We start from the raw sequence: 14,858 nt of genomic DNA, 5'->3' as shown, positions 1-14,858 counted from the left end.
GAGGTGGAATGGGCACGCGTCTCTTTGCCTGTGAGTTATTATTAATCGGTCCTCCCCTCCCATCCACTCCTGCGAAATGAGAATAGAGCAAGGCACAGAAATGACACAATGATTTAACGATTTGTTTTTCCTCTTTTATGTTCAGTTACTTATGGTCCCCTAACCTTGTGCAGTATTGTCAAGTGCAGTGTGGTAGTCTCTAACCTCAGGCAAGCTAGGATGGGTCACTTGCTTTTATGATGAGGAGATAAGCTGTAACTCCAGAGGTAGCAGAAAGCAAGGCAATTTGCTATGCTGCCTGCAGCACTGAAGCAGACTGCACTGTGTGCGTCCCATATGTGGCTGGCAGTGGGGAGCCAGTTGTCTCACCAGCAGGGGGCACTGCCACAGTATTAAACATTCAGCGCATCAGAGTCATTAGTGAATCTTTTATTAAATGTGCGTGAGCGACATGCCACAATAGGAGCATTTATTTTTAATTTTAGCTGGCATGTTCACACATTAGCCATGAGAGAGTTACTCTGGAGAGATGTGGTCTAGAGGCTAAGGTGCTATTCTTGGAATGTAAATATTTGAGATCTAGCTTTACGCTGTACTGCGTAAAATTATCTTTCCCCCTCAACACACACACACACACACACAAACACACATAAACATGCACACACACCCATACACACACACAAATACACCGTAGCTGTCCTATATTCAAAGCCTCATATGGTTAATTTATAATGAAAAGGTTATCTATAAAGTACTCAGCTGCTTGTCGAAGATTGTCCTTTCCATTTAAGTAGTGTCTGACAATCCAATGTGGAAAGTTCTCTAATAATCTTCCCTGCTGGGTTCAACAGCTAAAAAGTATGAAATAGATTATTGAAATAAACAAAATAATCACTTGTGTGATGGGTAGTAATAAACGGCCACAGATCAAGTGAGTTTGACACCCATATTCAGAGAGTTAACACATGTAAATAAATTAAATATTTCCGATCCAATTCACACAAAAAAAATCAAAAGTTACATCTGCAGATAATGTGTTAGGGTCTTTTTGTAATTCACGAAAAAGTACTCCTGGGACTCTCCATCTGTTTCCCCAGTAGCACTGCCTCAGTAGTAAACCCAGCACTCGCAGCTCCCGTTCAGCACCAAGGATAGCCATGCACACCTCTGCATTCAAGACTCCTGAGCTAGGTAGAATTGTTCTACCTGGAGAATCCTGGCCCAGGGCCCCACACAAGCTTAACCCACAATGGGCTCCCCCAAACTCGACCTGCCAGGGACCGAGTGTCACAAGTGAGATTTGTCAGCACCCGTGGCTCCCAGATTCAGCACAAAGGAAACCCAGAGCACCTCTGCTCCTGGGTCCCACAAGCTAGGTTAAATTGATCTCGCTGTTGAAACATTGTCCTAGGACCCACATCACCTTAACTTATAGTGGGTTCCCCTGAACTCTGAACTCACACTGCAAGTGACTGATTATCAATAGTGATTTTTCCCTTTGACCGCAATGGTAAGCTTGACAGCTTGTAAGGTACTAATTTTTTTTCACTCTTAAATCCATAACTCTGGTTATTTGTATTTAATTGACTTCATTTTTGTGTTGAAATTAATAAAAAATCTGCTCTATTTTTATAAATTGGTGTCTTTTGAGTCCTGACATTTACTTATTGCCCATGTTGGTACTCTGAAATGCTAAACACATGTTTGTATAGTAAAACCTGACTGTTCTTTGCCCCACTACCAGGGCTGATCTAGGAATGTATTAGTGTGAATTCAAAGGATCTAGTTTGGGATATTGTGGGAGTACTACAAAGTGAGACTTACCCAATGTACATAATACTCCACGTTCCTACGAGGTCACAATCAGCCAGTGGTTCATAGAAATCTCTCAATACTGCATGGTGTGAAGCAAAATAGAGGAGCAATGTGGAAGCCCAGTGGACATTTCAGTATTTAAAGCAGCGCAGGGAGCAAGTTAGTAGAGTGGTATATTTGGAGGAATCATTTTTTTCCAATTGTGCACAGTGTGTCAGTTTGGCATTTATTCTGTGATAAAATTTATTTTTCTGCTTTGTATCTAGGAGCTTTTATTCATTGCACATTTATCTCATACGCACATGCACAATTCACTGCTCTTCAGAAAGATTGTTCCTGAAGAACTCTTGAGTATTGGAAAAATGTATCATTTCCTTTCAGATCTACATGCGAAACCTACAATATTTTATCCAAGATGTTCGAAAAATGTGCTTTAGAAGGCACTATTTGCTATAGGGTTTTACAAAAATATTTTTGTAACGACCCGGAAAGTCCCCCCAGAGACTCTTTGACTCCATCATGCACTGATGGGCTGGGATAAGCAGTTTGATTCCCAGTTCAGCCTGTTACTCTATACCTTAGTGGTCAAAAATATCAGAATAAACAAGTACATCAATTCATAAAATGACACAAGGAAAATCCATTGGCTACAACACAATTCACATTTAGGGCTTGATTTAGAGTTTAGCAGACAGGGTGACTCCGTCACAAATGTGACGGATATCTTTTCCACTGTATTACAATCCCATTATAGCACTTGGAGATTGCAATATGGCTGATGTCTCCATATTTCTTGGATTTCCAGAGCTGCATCTTTCAAGCCATCAAGATGTGTCAGAACTTGCCGGGATTTCAATTTGTATACAGGTTCATTTTGTAAAATGTTGTATCCCAGTAACTGTGGGCAAAGCTATTACAATATTAGGCAAGTAAGGGCTTGATTTATCTATTGGAGGATCGGTTACTCCGTCACATCCACTAAAATCTAAAGGGATTTAGATGATGGCAGACAGGATATCCATCACCTTTGTGATGGAGTAACTCGTCTGTCAATATCTAAATCAAGCCCTAAGTCATTGCGCTGGCGCCAGAAGAAATCAGAGCTGGGAGTATGGCTAGTGTATAAAAATACATCACCCTGACTTGGCCAACATGGAGCATCTTTCATGCGACTGTGACTATGGCCCAGAGAGCCCTTTGCACAGGAAATGTAGGATATCCCAACCATGAACAGCTCAGTGTAATGCATGGGTCAGGTTTCACATGTATAAAATATAGCCCTTTGAGTGCCAATATGCGACTGAAAACAATGGTGGAACAAGTACATCAGTGACCTTAATGCAAGCAAACATAATACACTCCGTAATCCTAGATGGATAGTAAAAACAGCCTTTATTGGGATGCGGCTTACCTCTCAAACCCCCGAGCCCACTGAATCTGCTGTACTAATGATAGCATGATAGCTACACCCCTGGCTGGAGCAGAGTGACATACTGGTAGAATCTGGTGTACTACTCTAACCATAGGTTCTTGCTATCAATTACCACTATGAAGAGGTGGAGAGTTGCAGCATGGAGCTATGTACACCCTGATACATTGCAGAAAAGTACAACAATCCTGAGAGCTGGGACAAGTGGCTGCAAGATCCTTCTTTCCACCTCCCCCTAACCACAGGACAAATGGTCTGGGACAAGTGGTACAATCTGCCTCCACCCCCAACTTTGCCATTTTTGTGTCTTAGCGTGATGTGCAACTTTTCCAATTGGCATCTTAACTCACTTCTTGCCAAAATACTGAACACAAATACTTCAATCATTTTCAGGTTGCTTAACGTGCTAGTTACACACTGAGTTTTAGCTTGCAGTTAATTCTTAAGATGGTCTATGCAATTGGAGAAGATGGTATGGTATGCTATGAATATTTATATACTGCATCTAATGTAGTGCATGAGAGCTAGGGAAAATACTTGTGGTTTAGCAGCTGTAAGGATATTTGACATTTTTGTCAACATTTAAATGCCAGACAAAATAGGTATCCCTGATTTGTTACAGCTCCAAACCTCTCATTCTTTGAAAGCTAAAAATGCAGACAAAAATAAAAAAAGAACAGTGTATGAGGTTTTTTTGTGCCCTCCCGAGTAAATTTTAAAGTGAGTGTGGCATTCATGGACGTATGGAGCCTCTGGGAACTACTCCTCAACAGGGGCGGGGGCGATCTTCCCCCTCTAAAGTGAGGCTGCAGGTACACATGGACAGACATCATCTGAGGCACTGGAGCCACACTAACAATATTGGCACATGCACACCCAGCAGTATTCCCATTGTGAGTGGAAGTGTGCTCCACCACTATAATAGTGGATACCATCTGGTGCTTTGCCCATTCTCGAAAAAGGGATACCCTCCAGCTGTCGGAAATGCCAAGTAAACACAAAGAAAGAATGGAACGATCTTTTACCACTTCCCTGCAAATGCTGCTTACCAGCATCTGCACAAAGGAACATAGCTGTATTCATATTATTGGGCCATGCATCATATTGTAATTTTTTCTGGAGTGTATGGGACAGACTAATGTTCTGTGGCTTTACCTTACTACGCAACTCAAAACTGAACAGCAGATATGCCCCTTTAGCACTCAGACTTCACGGTAGCGAAAGTGAGCAATCCAAAGCCTACTTAAATATGTTGTGTGTGATAAAAGCTCAGTACTCAAAGAGACATCAAATAAAAAAATAAAAAAATCTAGTTCAGCCAGTGTTTTTGCTTTGCAAAGAAAAAGTGCTTTACTTCTACCACAACTCAATACTATAAATAATTTCAGAGGGCACTTCAACTGGTATACAGTTGAGTTAGGAGAAAGCATAGATTTCTCTTCTGAGATAAGTATCAAGTAGTACCACAATGCAAGTGAGATATTTGCCCTTCTGGGAGAAATAGTGGATAATGTTAATAGTTTGTTCCTTCTGCCCTGCTAACCCTCTCAAAGTTGTGATTACACCAGTTGTCACCCCAGGTGTCTCACTCTTGTTTAATATCTTTCTGTCTTTGGTTGCCTCAATTAGCAGGGGGGGTCAAGTTCACGCCTACCATCCAAACAAAGCAAAGAGTCCAGACCATGTCACAGTGGTGACTGAGAAGAGTAGAGTGATACCCCTGCTGACTATGGGGAGTAGTTGCCACCTGGAGCAGCACATCTTGAGCTTTTGCTCCCTGATAAATTGCAGCAGTTTTGACCCACTGGAATTTAACAAAGGGTGCAAACTGTTAACATACCTAGAAATGACCAAGTGTGATAAACAACACACCACTTATAATTGCAATCCCATGCACAAACAGTAGTTTGCTCAGGTAGTGCAGTTTAATGGGCCAACTCTAAGGAGTCCCTAAGATTTCCATCGGGTGTGAAAGAAAATAAGCAAAGATTTAGGTCCTGATTATGAGGCTGGCGATCTTCAACCACCAGCCTCATGGTGATGGTCAGACCACCGCACTCCAGGTGGTCCGATTGCCACACTACCCTGGCGGCTAGACCATCAGGGGACCGCCGTCACCGCCGTCAATATGGCACCTGATGGGCTGACAGCAGTAGGACTTGGGATCAGTCACAGCGGCGTGAGCTCAGCGCTGCCATGCTGATCATGACTCCTGTTTCCGCCAGCCCACCATGGCAGGGACCCCACCATGGAAAGGTTGGTGGCTGGGGCCCCCTTGCCCAGCACCCTCGGGATGCACACTGTCTGCTTTGCAACCGTAGCATTGTTCAACGTTGTAATATGATGTTCCTGCCATTCAGCCTGATGGGAGCATTGTAATATGACTGGTGGGGAGGCAGCCGGTATGACAGCTGCCTCCTCTCTGTGGCTTTGGAGGCCAGAGTATTCTGACACCCAAAGTTGTAATGAGGCCCTAAGTTCAACCTGCTACATACTAAATCATGTGTTTGATCATTTATAGCTCAAGCAACTTTATTAACATATGGCAATCACCTCTCAGGACTGGAGCATTACCAAGAGACCTAATGCACGATGAATAACAATGTGTTTGCTAAGCTTTGGGACTACACAAATGTACATAGAAGTATATACATTCAATTGTAGATATAGATAATTCTTCATCATCCAGGATTACAATGGAGGTTAGAATAATCAATGGGCTTATATAAAAATGTCAATCCTGTTCTCATATTCTCAATTGGTCTTGCACTATCAGGAGAATTCTTTATCTCCTTTCATGTTCCAACACCTATATCTAACACTGGCAACCAGTTGGAAGGAACAGATAGGAATCCCCAAACAATCCTCAACATCCTTGTTGCGGTAGGTCTGCACATCCTCAGTTATGATACATTTTTGCTGGCAATGTTGAAGGCAGCAACAGCTACACACTTTTAAATTAAAGTTTGCGACAGCCAGTAGATTTGGAATTTGGTGTGTCCAGTTTGTGTTGGCCGACGAAATTAGAATTCATTTACATGTGGTTTGCAGCAAGTTTTCTTCCTTAATGAAACATTCTGATAGACGTACAATAGCATAATCATAGTGCGAAGCACTGTCCTTTTACACACTTTATGTCAACATATCCTCCTACCAAGTGACTTCTAAATGTTTTTACAAACTTGAAAATATCCCAATTCTTCAAAAATACCAATTTATATACCACCTCATTTCAAAAGCTCTCTCTCATTTGAAGCTTTATGTCCTTGACATTAATGAAACCATGTCGATATTGAAAAATACTGGGTTAAATAATAATTAGGGAGAGCTAGAATTGTATTATCACAAATTTGTGATACAGTGTCTGGTTAAAAATATGCAGTTTAATTAAGAAATCTTGTGTTTAGCTTTTGTAGCTACGGCACAAAGCAGCAGGTTTGTCTTAAAAAATGAGAGGAACGAATTTAACCAGCACCAAAATAACATCACAGTTAAGAAAACATCCATTTAAATTGCTGGACAAGTTAGTGAACAGAAAGAAACTGCAATGAGTAAATCCAGGCGAAAACAACAGATACAAGCTAAGAGGATAAGAGGAATACATTTTTAAGAGAGTTTAAAAAAAGGTCAAGAAATATAATGGAGGTGTAAACGTTAATTCTACTCTATCTACATTTCCTTTCCAAAAGAGGCTATGAGGGGACCCACTCATATAAAAAATAATAACAAAAAAGCTGCAACCAAAACTGCAGGATTATTTACCTTAAAGACTGATACACTCAGCTATTCCCCACTTCAAAGAAAACTCCTGGAGAAACCAAGGCACAGATTCTAGGGGAAAACAGACTTCGTTGCCATTGCTCCAGGATTAGAGCCAAAAGTCCCGTCACCAATTTACACTTGGCGAAATATCTTTCTCCTGCTCTTTCGTGTTTGGAAAATCAGTTTCACTTAGACAGAAATGTGAACGTGTTTCGGTTTGCAAAGCATACATTGGACAAAACAAATATGACAGCTTCTAGGTACCGGCCAATAGATAACAGGGTGGACCACTCACTCCAGACAGGGCTCGAAATCAGGCTCGAGTTCATGATAGGATTCTTGTGTATAGGCGACCTTCCTGTCCTTTACGTTTGTGGACCACAGTGGGCCACAGTGTCTGACCCTGGAAAAGCACTTCCAAGCTTTCAAGAAGGCTCCAGGAGCCCAATACTTTCCTCAATCAGACACAGACAGCTGACTCGCCCTTATCTACTGTGCTTATCCAAGTCCAGTGCTGTTCAGAGGCCTCAGGCATGGGAAATTTCCGCCAGTAGTCACTCACTAGTGATTGTCGATAAGTCTTCATCCTATCCTAAGAAAGTTTACATGATAGGACAGCCTTCATTTTACGTGCTTCCTCTGACGTCACTGCAAAGAATATTATATAAACCTTATCTAGGGGGTTTAGGGATAGCAGACATCCCTGGCCCCTCTGCATGATACTCCTAACACTCCGTTGGTCTGGCCTAATAAAATATAAACGTAATCTTTCCCAATTTAAATAAACTCACTCAGTCCAAATCTGGCCTGAGGGCACCTCATGTGATGACAGGAACAAATTGGACTAAGCCGAAGTAAGCTTCGAAGGTAAGCTCATACACGAGGCCTATGTATCAATGTATCAGTATAATTTAATTTGGCGTGTCCTGGATACAGATTCTGGGTCCAGCACTTCAGATATCCTGTTTGTATTTGGAGTCACTCATGTGTTTGGTGTAAAGCCACACTGTAGCCCACATCTGACATCAGTACTTTATGGCACTGATGGGCCTTTTGCACTATATTATTATGGTTTTACTAAAGAGATGAATATACCGATTGCAATTAGCCACTTGCTGTCATGTTTAAGGGATGATGCACATGCAGATTTGTAGCAGTCTCTCAGCTTTCTATTGTTAAAACAATGAGAGTGAAATAGGTCCCATAAAAAGAATTAATAATTTCGGAAGGCCATGAAGAAGAGTGCATTTACCTACAAGTTTTTTCTATCATTCCATGGAAATGAAGTGATAGGAGACGGAGTTGTCCTGCGTTTGCAGCAACATACTTACTGTGTTCAAGTGGAAACGCTTAAGGTACCTTGGATCTATATTTCACTAAAATGCTTGCAAAAATTAATATATTGTTTTTATGTGGGCATTCCGTATGACAACCTCTTTTGGCCTTAATTCGGTTCAACATGTACCAATAAATGTCATCCTTGTTATGGAAGTGGTGTTCCTTTCAATGCGTCTGGCATCTTCTGCCTGCTCTGAAACAAATCAAGAAGACAAAATTGCCTTAATACTTCCAATATTTCAAAATAACAACCATTTATTAAAACATGTTTTAATTGGCTATTGTTGTTTGACGGGTCTTCTTCTTTGTCCCCCAGTTTTCCTGTTTTCTGTGCATTTTTATTTGTTAAATCTTGCACATGACCTCCTACTTCCTGCATAAAATGAGTTTTAGTCTGTACAAAACAGACATTTGCATGTTAATTCATTTCTTCCCTGATGGCAGAAGCCACCCTCTGAAGAGTGAAATCATTAATTAAACAGGGACCAAGATATATGTCTGTGGTATGCAATGTAACTAAAAATCAAAGTAAATGTGCAGCATGGATGCTGAGCATGCAATTATCAACGTTAATGGTTCATTGAAATCAATTATAGCGAGACTTAGTGTACGTGGATATTCAAATGCGGCGCGTGAGCATCCACCATCATTTAGCTAATTTATATTGCCCCATCATTCCATACCTTAGGCTTTAATTATAATAATATCAATGATAATAGCAATTTAAATATTTCCTTTCAAAAGGATTTACATGCTTAACGACTTTTTTTTAAACTGTTTTTCCTTTTAGTACACAACAAAATATAACACTTTTTTTAAAACAGCTGAAGGGTACTGCGTTGGACATTCAATTATGAGGCAATTACTTGGGTAAACTAATCCTGTTAGTACTAATGTAATAATTTCACACCCCTTTATAAATTTCAGATATGTTAAAATTGTCCCAAACGAGCACAGGGAACCGCAGCCATCTAATTTCAACATGTCGGATTAATTTCAGCTAAAAACTATTTTGTTATGTCTTTTTTTCTGAATCAAGTCACTGCTTCTCCCAACCGTTCTTCCCAGCTGTCGTCCTATTTCGTCACTTCCGTCTGGAGGTAGAGAGGCTATTGTAGAATTTCAGATGCGGAAGTGTGTATACAGCTTTATATATGTAATCTAAAGGGGTATTTTAAATGGTTCAATATGTCCACAGCTCTCTCCAAACACCCATTACCTCCTCAGATTAGGTGGCAACCGGAACGTACATACCTAGAGAAAGGAGCTCACCACGAGATCGCGAGGAGAAGTCATCAAAGCCCCAGGCTGAACTCCTCTGCCTTCCTGTATGCTCTAACACTCTTGGTAGTTATTTTGAGCTCCTTAAGGGCCAGATTTATGAAAAGGTAGTCTACCTTTGCGTCATTTTGTGACACAAAAGCGGTGTAAACTTACAAAATATTATGACGCAAAGGCAGCACTAACTTTTCATAAATCAGTCCCTCAGTGTTTATCTGGATGAGCGAGTCACCATAAATCAGAAGCTATCCCACTCTGCAAAACGTTTGGTTCACCAATATTATATGGAGATGTGGAAACTGCTAATTGAGCGCAGGTGGACCACCGCTGCCATATCAAAGAACATAGGTTATTTACGGTCATAGCTTGTTTCGCTCAAAAGGAGCGGGGCCGGTGCGGTGTGTGGGGTGGTGGTGGTCTTAATTTAATAAAAATAAAATAAAAACAAATAACATGAAAACTAACCTCGCTCCTCGCCGTACCGCTCCTCTCCTCCGTCGCAGGCTGCAGACAGAGGCTCCCAGCCTGCCCTGCAGCCATTCCTGACGTTGCTAAAAGCAGCATCAGGATTGGCTGGGAGCACCCAGCCAGGGTGATCCCAGGCAGACTGGGAGCCTGTGGTTGCTGGCCTGGAGAGGGCCAAACACATATGAGCACTGAGGGGAGTGCACAGTGCACTTCACTTACTACTCATCATCCCAGATGCCCCACCCCTTTCACAATGAATGTCAATAAACATAGTTTATTATCCCCTTGTTGTGAAAGGTTTTGCAGCTTCTGCTGCTCTGTGGGGAGCAACGCTCATCCACCCTAACGGAGGAGCCGCCCCTGGTTATTTATCACAATACTTCAGCATTTCATGCATCTAGAGGGTTGCTTTCCTGATTCATATTTCCCCTTGTGCCCAGCCGGTGAGACTTATGCAGGTAAAACAAATAATGGACTTTGTCTACGGAGCAATCTATCTGTGTGTCAGGGCATGTTTTTTCATGTGATGGTTGGGAATACCACACAATCTGCCTGTTTAGAAAATCTGTCTTTTCAAGAAATCTTATGGGTGTTTACACTGTTGCTGCCTTGTTATCCCCCTTTGCATGCACTATGAGGGTTTGGATCTCCGAGGGGCAGAGCGCTTGTGCTGCTGTACTCGTATTTTCCTTCAGCACATAATAGCTTTGCTGGCTGAAATTGATCAATGCTAGGGCTATTCCTGATTTGCATTTCTATTTTTGCACCACCTAAGCATCTGTACTATTCAATACCAAGTCTGCCCCTACTTCCTTTATTCTTTTTTTTTACTATGCTGGTGGTAGAGTTCTGTGTTCTATGGAATTGGGAATAATATTTTCTTTCTTATCTCACTGCGTCAATAGATTTGTAGAGCTCTACTTGTCACTCCTGAGAGTATCCAGGTGCTGGCAGGTTCCAGATGATTAGCTGAATAGCCAGGTTTCAGGGATTTTCAGAACTCAAGAACAGATGGGGAGGTCCATAGATGAAAGAGTCGCTTATTCCATGTTTTCACTGCTAGGTAGGATAAGGAGTGGTCCGCACTTGCGTAAGGCCTTGTATGTATTGGTCAGGAGCTTGAAGTGGCATATTTTCTATACATGGAGCCAGTGGAGATCCTTGAGGTAGGTGGTGATGTGGGTTCATCTAGAGAGATCCAGGATGAGTCTGGCTGCAGCGTTCTGTATGGTTTATAATTGTCTGAGGTGGTTAGCCGAGATTCATGCGTAGAGAACATTGCTGTAAACCAGTCAGCTGGAGATGAGGGCCTGGGTGATGGTGCGTCTGGACCTTTGGGGTATCCATGTGAATATTGTACAAAGCATTCACAGGATGAAGAAGCAGGAGGAGGAGATGGAATTGACCTGAGTCGTCATGATTAGCTTGTTGTCCTGAATGATGCCTAGGCTCCTAGCATGGTCAGTGGAATAGGAGTAGGTCCAAGCTCTGCAGGCCACCAGGATGCATCCCATGGGGAGCTTTTGTTTCCAAAAGTCAGTAACTCTGTCTTATCCATATTGAGCTTCAGGCAGTTGTCCTTCATCCATTTGGTGACGTCTGTCATGCAGTTGTGGAAGTTAGTCATGGTGTTGGTGGTGTCTTCGGGAGAGGGAGAAGATAAGATGTGTGTTGTTGACATAGCATTTGATCTTGAGTCTGTGGGGTTTGGCACTGATGACCAGATGTGTCATATAATTGTCGAAGAAAGTGGGGCTGTGCAAGGATCCTTGGGGTACTCAAAGGTGGATTTCCTTGTGTTTGTAGGTGAAGGCTAACTTTTGGCATTCTTCCAGTGAGAAAAGAGGCAATCCACATGAGAGTGGCTCCTTGGATGCCTATGTTGTGCAGCTTTGTGATGAGTGTGTGGAGGAAGGCTGTATTAAAGGCTGCAGAGTTGTCTAGGAGGATCAGAGCAGCAGTCTCTCCTTGGTCAAGTAGGGCTCAGATGTCATTTGTAGCTGCAATGAGGGCTGTACCAGTGTTGTGGTTCCTGCAGAATCCTGACGGGTGCAAGGAGAGTTGTTGGTTCATGGCTTTTTCTAAAGCTTTGGATGTGAAAGGGAGCAGGGAGAGTGGCTGGTAGTTGTTGCGTTTGCTGGGGTCTGCCAATGGTTTCTTAAGTAGGACATTGACTTCTACATGTTTCCAGTCATCAGGAAATGTGATTGTGGCAATTGAGGTGTTGAACAAGGTTGTGGGTATGTGGCTGATTCTGGCTTCACCAAGGTTGAAAATATGGAGAGGGCATTGGTCAGTTGGGGATCCTGAGTGGACTGAATTTCTAATGGAGGCGGTGTCCTGTCGGGTGAGTTGGCTCCATTTGGTTAGTCAGATGGCTGTGGTGGTAGTGGGGTCACTGTGTTGCTTGAAGAAGCCAGTGGCCTTGGGCTGGGGTTTGAAGTTTCTGTAGATGTTAGCGATCTTGTGGAAGAAGCCTTCTTGATGGATCTTCTGTGGGTGTTGTTGCAGAAAGAATTAATGCTGTTGGCATAGTTGGTGATCAAATTGTTGAAGTTTCTGACGTTCTGTTCTAGGTTGTTGGGAAAGATGGGGTGGGTGGTGTTGAGGGCATTGACCCTTGTATCCTTTGAGACTTTGCTCCACCTGCAGTAGTAAGTTGGGCAGACTGGGGGCAGAGGTGAGTGAGCTTGTGATGTTCAAGTGGAGCATGGAGTGGTTAGTCCTGATGAGTTCTGTGGTGTGACTGTACCTGATACAGCCGCTGCAGGTGAAGATGAGGTCTAGTGTGTGGCCTGCAGTGTGCATAGGGTCATGGACAAGTTGGGTGAGTCCAATGTTGTTCATGCTATTGAGGAGATTGGTAGCATTGATGTCATTGTGGTCATCAAGATGCAAGTTGAGATCTCCAAGAAAGATGTAGTTGTTGGAGTCCATGGCGAAAGTGGCGATGACGTTAGGGATAAAGCTGTAGGTGGATGGATTTGGTCCTGGAGACTGTAGGCAAGAGTGTCCCTGATGGTTGTTTTGCAGTCTGTTTGGAGTCAGAAGTTGAGGTGTTCCATGGCTCGGGTGATGTTGTCATTTGTGGTGGTGCATTCAATGGATTTCTTGTTTATGTTGTTGATCCCTCTGCAGGCTTGTTGATGATATCACAGTGGGTGATCTTTGGGTATTGCAGTGGCAATGTTAGGGGTGGAAGGGGGATTGAGCCAGGTCTCAGTGAGGAGGAAGCCATTGGGTGTGAGGGTGGAGATGATTGTATTTTTTAGTTCAATTTAATGTGGAGATTTAGGTTCCTTCCTTTATAATTGCTGTTAGAGATAACACCTCAGATCCTCTCTTCTGAAATTGATAGGCCTGTCTGGGTTTGGTTCTCATAAGGTGACATATTCATTTCTGGGGTCTAGAGTTTCAGGCATTCATTGTGAGTCTACTGTCATATACTTGGGCATTTCAAAGGCTATATTGTCTATGTCATACAGGATTTATCATCATCACTCAGATCCCGTGCCAAAAAGAATACAAAGAACACAAGAAACTAATTGTTGGTTTGTGAGATGCATAACAACACCATCAGGGTACAGATACATTTAGAATATGTTTGTCCTATCATAACCCACTAAATAGTGTGTGATACCTCAAACCATATTGCATTGAAAATGGCAGTCTTGCCATCATAGTCAAAGCTCAAGGACAATCCTATTTCCTATTTTTTAGGAGCTGAGCTGGTGTGCTGGAGATTATGAATTTTCCTTAATTTGAAGCAGAAATTGCACTTGCTTAAAAAATGTTTTTGCAGGTAGTGCATGCATAAGCCATCCTTGTCTAGGAATTGTATGTCCATGAGCCTTGCTTTTGAGAATTCTGCCAAGTGGCCAGAAATAGTCAGTGTCCCATCCATCCAGTAAGGATCACAAGATAAAATCATTCACAATCTGCACCTGTCCACTAATTCCTTTTCAGTGTTGACTAGTTTTTGTGCCTTTCATGTTGACCATTGAAAATAAAATAAATACAATAAGAACTTGACATATATTGCAGCCAAGATGGGCCTGAGCGAAAAATGTCAATGACATTTCCATGAATTGAAGGCTATTGTTTTAGATAATAATTCTGTTGCACACTGATGGTCTCAGTACTCAATACAACTCTCATTAGTTAACGCCAAACATGTCTGATTCAAGTAAACAAAAATGTTGCATCTTATGTTTAAGTTATAAATTAGGTGACAATGAGGGGCATATTTATACTCCGTTAACGCTGATTGTGCGTCAAAAATTGTGACGCACATTCAGAGCAAACCTTGCCCCATATTTAAACTTTGACGCCCGAGCCCGCGGACATCCAAATTCCGCCGTGTGCATCATTTTCTGGATGCGGGAAACTGCCTTGCATTAATCATATGCAAGGCAGGCGCTCCTGTCCAAAAAATGACTTAAACGCCTGTGGTTTGTATTTATACTACAGTGCAAAAATCCCGCACGGCCGGGAGGCGGAGTCGGAAAATGACGCACACCCCGATTTGAGTAAAAAATTAACGCCTGGGTCAGGGCAGGTGTTAAAATGGGGCAAACACACCTGTACTTAATCTGAACACACAGAATCAACAGCAGAGCAGCAAAAGGGAGACATGGAGGTGCTTCTCATCCACCGTGCACTTAGACGCAGAGCACAGCAACAAGAACAGCAGCTACCACAACACCAGCAGGGACCCAAAAGGCAAAGCAGAAGGCAGGAGAGGATATTCTGCACCAGGACAACC

The 14,858-nt window shown here is 42.4% G+C and overlaps 1 protein-coding gene across 7 annotated transcripts in view; it reads left to right on the top strand.

Annotated features, from left to right (window-relative positions):
* The window catches only part of WSCD2 (WSC domain containing 2), a 1,176,783-nt gene that overhangs the window by 357,342 nt on the left and 804,583 nt on the right, over positions 1-14,858 (top strand). The gene's annotated exons all lie outside the window — the stretch shown is intronic.

The sequence above is a fragment of the Pleurodeles waltl genome, chromosome 11 (genome assembly GCF_031143425.1).
Source record: "Pleurodeles waltl isolate 20211129_DDA chromosome 11, aPleWal1.hap1.20221129, whole genome shotgun sequence".
In the NCBI taxonomy this organism is placed as follows: domain Eukaryota; kingdom Metazoa; phylum Chordata; class Amphibia; order Caudata; family Salamandridae; genus Pleurodeles; species Pleurodeles waltl.
Note: the sequence above shows the minus strand (reverse complement) of the source record. Positions and strands in the feature narration are given on the sequence as shown.